Source organism: Staurois parvus, unplaced genomic scaffold (genome assembly GCF_062004578.1).
Source record: "Staurois parvus isolate SC_StPar_1 unplaced genomic scaffold, SC_StPar_1.0 ptg000325l, whole genome shotgun sequence".
Lineage (NCBI taxonomy): Eukaryota > Metazoa > Chordata > Amphibia > Anura > Ranidae > Staurois > Staurois parvus.
In genome coordinates, this window is record NW_028318121.1 from 27,433 (window position 1) to 34,515 (window position 7,083).

Genomic DNA, 7,083 nt, shown 5'->3' on the forward strand with positions numbered 1-7,083 from the left:
GGTACCTTTTTCATAGGCTTTTTTGAGTTTGGGCAAGGACACAGGCCCCATGATCCCCTATTGCCTGGGGGCCCCATGAGCTGTCAGTCCGCCCCTGGTCCCGCCTATGGTTCTGTCATACATGTGCTGGTGAATGTATGCCTTGTTTGCTCCCTCTGGGAGTGGGGACTCACATTAATGTGGAATTAGGGGATGAGGCCTGTTAGGGGTACCCGGGAATGATACTTTATGACCACGTTCTTAATGCCCGGCCTACATACTGTATTCATATGATTAGTTATATGGAGGAACCCAGATCATAAAAAGGAGCTCATACAGAACAATATGTCTGTCTGGGGAAATAAAGGTCATTGTGGAAAATATATTCCCTGGATTTGGAAGTGTGCTCTCTTCCCATGAAATCCTCTTCACCAAAACACAAAAATGTCTCACCAAGTGAAGAGACATCTGCTCATCCTGCACCCTATTGTCCATAATGACTATGACATTCAGCTGACGTATGACAATGTTGGGTCTGCATTCATACTCTTCTCTCCCTATCATCATTAAAGAGATAAGGAACAGCGGCTGCACATCTAACAGTTTCCAACAAGATGGAATATCTCTGTGTGCTGTAAGCCTCTGATGTTATGAGGGGTCCATTTTGGACCTCTAAGGACAATAGTGCCCGCTCATCACAAGTGGTTCTCAAATGGGGATCATCATTTCCAAAAATCAGCCAATTAATGGTCACCCTGGGATAAACTCCTTCTTTCCATGCCCAGTCCTTTACCCTCCAAAGGTCATGTGTGGTGCTTTCTGATGTTTATGTTCATTGATCACCTAGGAACTAGGAAATGCTGTTTGAAAATGCCAGAGACATCAGAAAATCTATTGCTGGAACCTGAGGAAAGATTATGGTCATGTGTAAGGAAAGGGGAAGGCAAAGTTTTAATCTTTTCATTATCCATAATGTATGTCCTCGGATGTTGCTGGGATCCTAGCCTGCCCAATTTGTGATGGATACAACCGTCATGTTATAGTTGACCTATCACCATCATACATGACGGTTAGCAAAGTTGAGTTCCAAGGTATAAGTACAGCAATGACACTACCGTGTCCTACAGTGTTCCTGATTACCCCCACACCAGTGCCAATGTCACCACAGCCAGTGCAGCCAGCAAAAGTGTCCCTGATTGCCACTGCACCAATCCCAGTTTGATCCAACAACAGCGTTCCTGATCACAACCATGACAGTCCCAGTTTCCCAGTAGTCCCATGTAAGCAAGCAACTTTGTTCGTGATTGCCACTGCACCAGTTCCAGTGCCACTAGACCAATGCAGCCAGCAACAGTGTTCCTGATCACCACAACATGGGTCCCAATATCACAAGATTAGTGTAAGCCAGTAGCAGTGTTACTGATCACCGCCATCCCACTCCTGGTGTCATCAGACCAGTACAAGCCAGCAACAGTGTTCTGATCACCACCACACCAGTGCCAGTGACCCAAACTAGTGCAACCAGCAACAGTGCTCTTGAACACTGCCACACCATTCACACTGTCACCAGACCAGGGCAGACAGCAACAATGTTCCTGATCACTGCCACACCAGTCACATTTAGTGATGGGCTGGATGTTGGAGATGAAAGTAAGTTCAACTTGAACATCAGCCATTTATGTGTTTCGCGAACACACAAGGGGTAACAGCATTCAGCGGGCTATTCTCCCCCAAAACGCCGCACAATGCACTGCGCTCTCACTGTGCATCTTGATTGGCCAAAGTAATGCACCTAACTGCAGGTCAGGTGCAATGCTTTGGCTAGTCACAGCACAACTGAGCAAAGCTAGCAGTGACATCACCGATAACTCTGCCCAATTGTTCACATCTGACCAGCAAATGTCAGATTGTGGTGAGTGTTCAGCCGGTGCAGACAGGTTGAAGGGCATCTTTTTTTTTATTTTGGCGGGTCAGCGTCATCGTGACAACACTGGATGCCGTGATTAACGATGGATTACAATGATGGAACCATTTCTTTGGCTTTTTTTAAAATAAAGGACTTGTCAAAAACTGTTGTTTTGTTTTTTTCAAAAGACTGGTGTCTATTTTTTACTAAATATAACCCTTTAGGGAATGGGTAAAGGTACAAGTACCCCTTACTCATTCACAAGGGGGGCAGCATCAAGGTTCCCCCTTATTTAAAGGGGTACGCTAATGCTAATAAGCTCCCCTGCCTGCAGACCCTCACAATCATCTGGCAGGGGTTGTGGGGAAGAGGCCCTTGTCCCCGTCGTCATGTAGACACTGTCCCAATGTCGAGGGCATGTGGCCTGGTAAGCCGCATGGAGGGGGGGCAATAGTTCGTCCCCCCATTTCCTGTCCTGCTAAGGCTGTGCTCAGATCAAGGGTCTGGTAGGAATTTAGGGGAAACCCCACAATGTTTCCCTAATTTGTGGAGGATGGGGTTCCCCTTAAAAGTCCTACCAGGCCCATAGAGCCTGGTATGGCTGTTAGAGGGAACACCACACACTTTTTCCTCCCACTTTTGAGCGGTGGGGTTCTTCCTAAAAGTCTGATAAAGACAGCCCAGCACTAGCTGGTCTGGTGACAGAGCTGAGAGTGCCAATGTGTTCTTATCATTTTCCGGAATGAGGCCAGTGTGGCCCTCAGTAGATGTAATGTGGCCCCATTGAGATTATTTTTCGGAAGGCTACGGCCTTGCGACACCATCTAGCCGCTAATGTAATTAATCCACCTGAGAATATATCTTTTTTCTCTGATCTCAAAGGCTATCCATGCAATAAATGCGCTATATGTACATGTAATAATAATAGGAAATATAAAATAACTACGTTCAACTCGCAGATGACCTGTAGATCCTACAACATTGAGAAATGTATTACGTGCTATAGTAGATATGTTGTATACCTGCTCGAATGCCCCTGTCAATTACAATACACAGGACGTACTACTAGACAGTTACGGGACAGGTTATGTGAACACGTATATAATATTAAACGTGGTAATAAAGAGCATTCGTTGTCAAACCATTACAGATGTGTCCATAACAAAGATCCATCAACATTAAAATGTATTGGGATTGACTTATGCAGGCCACAGATGGGGAGAAAACCGAACGATTTTTCTTTAAAAAAACTAAAAATTGGTCGTTCAATCGGCCGACGTTACCAGGAACGGTAAAAAAATCAGCCGATTTTCATCCCGTCTACAGCCGGCAAAAAGTGTCTCTGCAGAGAGCTCCGCTATTTCTTTGACAGTTCTTTGACATTTATAGCGGCTGCAACATTGTATCTATTTGTATCCATTTTGGATACAGATGTTTTTATTCGGAAACAGATACAATGTTGCAGCCGCTATAAATGTCAAAGAACTGTCAAAGAAATAGCGGAGCTCTCTGCAGGGACACTTTTTGCCGGACTGGAATTCTTCTGCTTCTTCATCCACTTCTTCTTCATCCTCTTCTTCTTCATCCTCTTCTTCTTCTTCATCCTCTTCTTCTTTATCCTCTTCTGCTTCATCCTCTTCTTCTGCTTCCTCTTCATCCTCTTCTTCTTCATCCTCTTCTTCTTCTTCTTCTTCTTCTTCTTCATCCTCTTCTTCTTCATCATCCTCTTCATCTTCTTCCTCTTCTTCTTCTTCATCCTCTTCTTCTTCCTCTTCTTCTTCATCCTCTTCATCTTCTTCTTCCTCCTCTTCTTCCTCTTCCTCTTCTTCTTCTTCTTCTTCTTCATCCTCTTCTTCTTCATCTTCCTCTTCATCCTCTTCATCTTCTTCTTCCTCCTCTTCTTCCTCTTCCTCTTCTTCTTCATCCTCTTCTTTTTCATCCTCTTCTTCTTCATCTTCTTCTTCCTCTTCTTCTTCTTCATCCTCTTCTTCTTCTTCATCCTCTTCTTCTTCTTCTTCTACATCTTCTTCTTCATCCTCTTCATCCTCTTCTTCTTCTTCATCCTCTTCTTCTTCTTCTTCATCCTCTTCTTCTTCATCCTATTCGTCTTCTTCATCTTCCTCTTCTTCTTCTTCTTCTTCATCCTCTTCTTCTTCTTTCTTCTTTTTGTCTTCCTCTTGCAGGTCACGGCTCATGCGCAGATTTTTTATAGGTAAAAAGATCGGCCGATTTGCCCATAATTGCTGGGAAAATCGTCCGATCGGCAAAATCGGCCGATCTTTTTCCAACTTTACTGATTAAAAAAAATCTGCCAAAATACCGAAAAACGGCTGACCTATTAACCCACTAATGATCCGAAAATCAGCCGATTTTTGACCCATCTATGGCCTGCATTAGTGACACCCCACTGGAGAAGATTCATGAATTATGTACTTTACACCCTAATGGCCACAACGTTGAGGTGGACATAAATTGTTTTATTGACAACAGCTAATATTTATCACTTTTAGCCCTATACACTGTATTTTTACATTTATACTATATATTTTTATATTTTATTGCAGTTTGGTCTTATTCATGCCTATCTGATTCTAGATTATTATTATTATTATGGTTGTTATGGTGTTTTTACAATATAAATATTACATGCCCATTATGATATTAATTTTTAATATGCAGCCTTGCCCCTTCCCTATATTTTCATTTTTCATGTCTATTCGATTCTATTTCATTCATTTGTTATTTGATCATTTTAAAACAAAATCACAACTGTTAATTACCAAGTTGTGGTTTTATCCACATTTTAAATCATTGTACATATGGGTATTTATAATGTAAGAGGTTTTTGACCCATTTTTCCATGGTTTTATATACCCTCTCATCGGGATTATAATATATTTACATTCCTAAAATCTCAACATTTTGTATTTAAATATTCCTAATTTATTAATTCTTATCTTTGCATTACTCCTATATTATATTTTGGCTCTCATCCAGACATCGCTGATCCTTTTCTTACCAGTTTGTTGATTAATGTATAGAGTCTTTGATCAAGCATGTTATTTAGACAAATATCCATGGAAAAATGGCGCCCACTCTCGCGCGTGTGCATTGGCTTTGACCTCCTCCAAGATGGCGCCGGCCTACTGCGTATGTGCTATCCTCTATATATACTGACGGCGTGAGACATGGCTGAATTGCCAATCCCCTCTGAAGATGTGTGTGCGCATGAAACGTGTAAGGAGGAGCCAATTACGCCGTGACGTCACGCCGCCGCAGCCTCGTGGCCATCGGTTTTATCTTTCCCCCTGAATAAATTTATACTTACCTTACTACACTATGGGCATGTCCTTGTCTTAACTCCCTGGTGGAGTATTACATTTCAGACGCCCTGCTAAAGACAAAGATCAATCCCAGCACCCAGAGAGGGAATCTCCTGCATACCCAGGGAGCAGCACCCGCTCAACCCTTAAGGGGAGCTCTGGATGCCTTGGATCACCATTAAAGCCCCAGGATCCTTTGATGTACTACCTACCCTTCAGAGGGAAGTCACCCCATCACTTGGCTTATCCTGAGGACATCTGGATATATGTTTACAGGCGCATTTAAATTGCACGTCTGGTGAGTGAAATTCTTCCACAACTATTGCACAAGCACCGGCTTACCAGGGAAACAGGCACCCTAAGAGCACTAAAGTCACCTTTGAACTGTTTATCATTTATTTATTGCTCATTTATGAACTTTTATTAGTATCCTTTATCAGTTTTGTCTTTTATGATTATATCTTTAATATTATCTAGCACTGCACCATTATTGACCTGTTTTATCTGGGTTACCTTTGTGCATAGCTGCTTCCCCTTTTTAGTGCGCTCGCATATTTCTTTTTATACTGGTTTAAGGATCACCACAGCATATCCTGCCAATAACACTGTCACGGTATGGGAGCCTGCCAATTATTAATCCCCTTATTAATGCCTTGTATCACATGCCCTCAGTGTCCTGCTCTGTATTGTTCCAATTGTCCCCTGTGTCACTAGGCCAAATGGCCAAATCAAATTACTCTGGGCCCCCTCCCTCCCGGCCAGCTGGCTGGGAGCTCTCTGCACACCTCCCAACTTGCTTTTCATCTATGCAGACATCATCTCTGCCCCCCAGGATGTCCCTGTCAGCAGCCTGATTCTCCCTGGGTGTCTAGTGTTCCCTTCCCCATCCTGGTTGCCAAGGTGACCGGGGAGCATCCTGCAGCAGTTTAAGAGGTGGATGCTGGGAGCTCCTATTCATTCCTGTGTGTAGTCTGCAAAGGATCTCAAGCTTCGGCGAGACCTTTGGGACTAGACTCTGCAAGCCTAACCCCAGCCTCACAGAGACCCAACAGGAGGGAAGAGACAACCAGAGAAAGCTTGCCTGCGATTGCGAGAGACCCCACAGAAGGGGGAGAGACTATCCCAGCCTGCCTGCCAGAGACCCCACAGAAGGGGGAGAGACTACCACAGCCCATCTGCCAGAGCCAGAGGTCACCCGCCTGATCCGGACTCCACAGGTACCTGCGTTCTGCTTCTACCCCTGGGAGACTAGGCACCCTGTTGGATCCGTGAGTACCTGCTTCCCCACTGTGTTACCTGAACTGTTGCGGTGGTGACTCCTCACACCCCTCTCCTGTGTCGGACTACCCCTGTTACAAGGACACCCCCTTGGCTCTCCTAGTGGACTATAAGTGGGTGGGGCCCCCTCGTTACCATTTAGTGGCAAATCCACCCTCTCTGCCACCCCCCGTATTGAAGGACTGCCGTCTGTTTGTCTCAATAAAGCTTTGTGCATCTGCCATCCACTCTGTGTGTTCTGTCCTGCCTTTCCTCCATCACAAACACATTGCCAGAAGCATAAAACAAAAATACTTGGAAACAATACTATACATTATCTTAGATTGCACACCCCTCGAGGGTTAGGGACCGATGTGAATGTACAATATATATGTAAAGCGTTGTGTAAATTGACGGAGCTATATAAGTACCTGAAATAAATAATATCTTGTTGAAAAACATATAATCGGCCATTGTATGCCAGAGGGAAAAAAAAGAAAAAAGAACAAGCCATCACATTACCAGTCGTGGTGCCATCTTATGTTCACAAAAGATATGGCAATTGCCAATTTAATAGACATAAAAACATCAAAATATTTTTGACATAAATTAAAAATA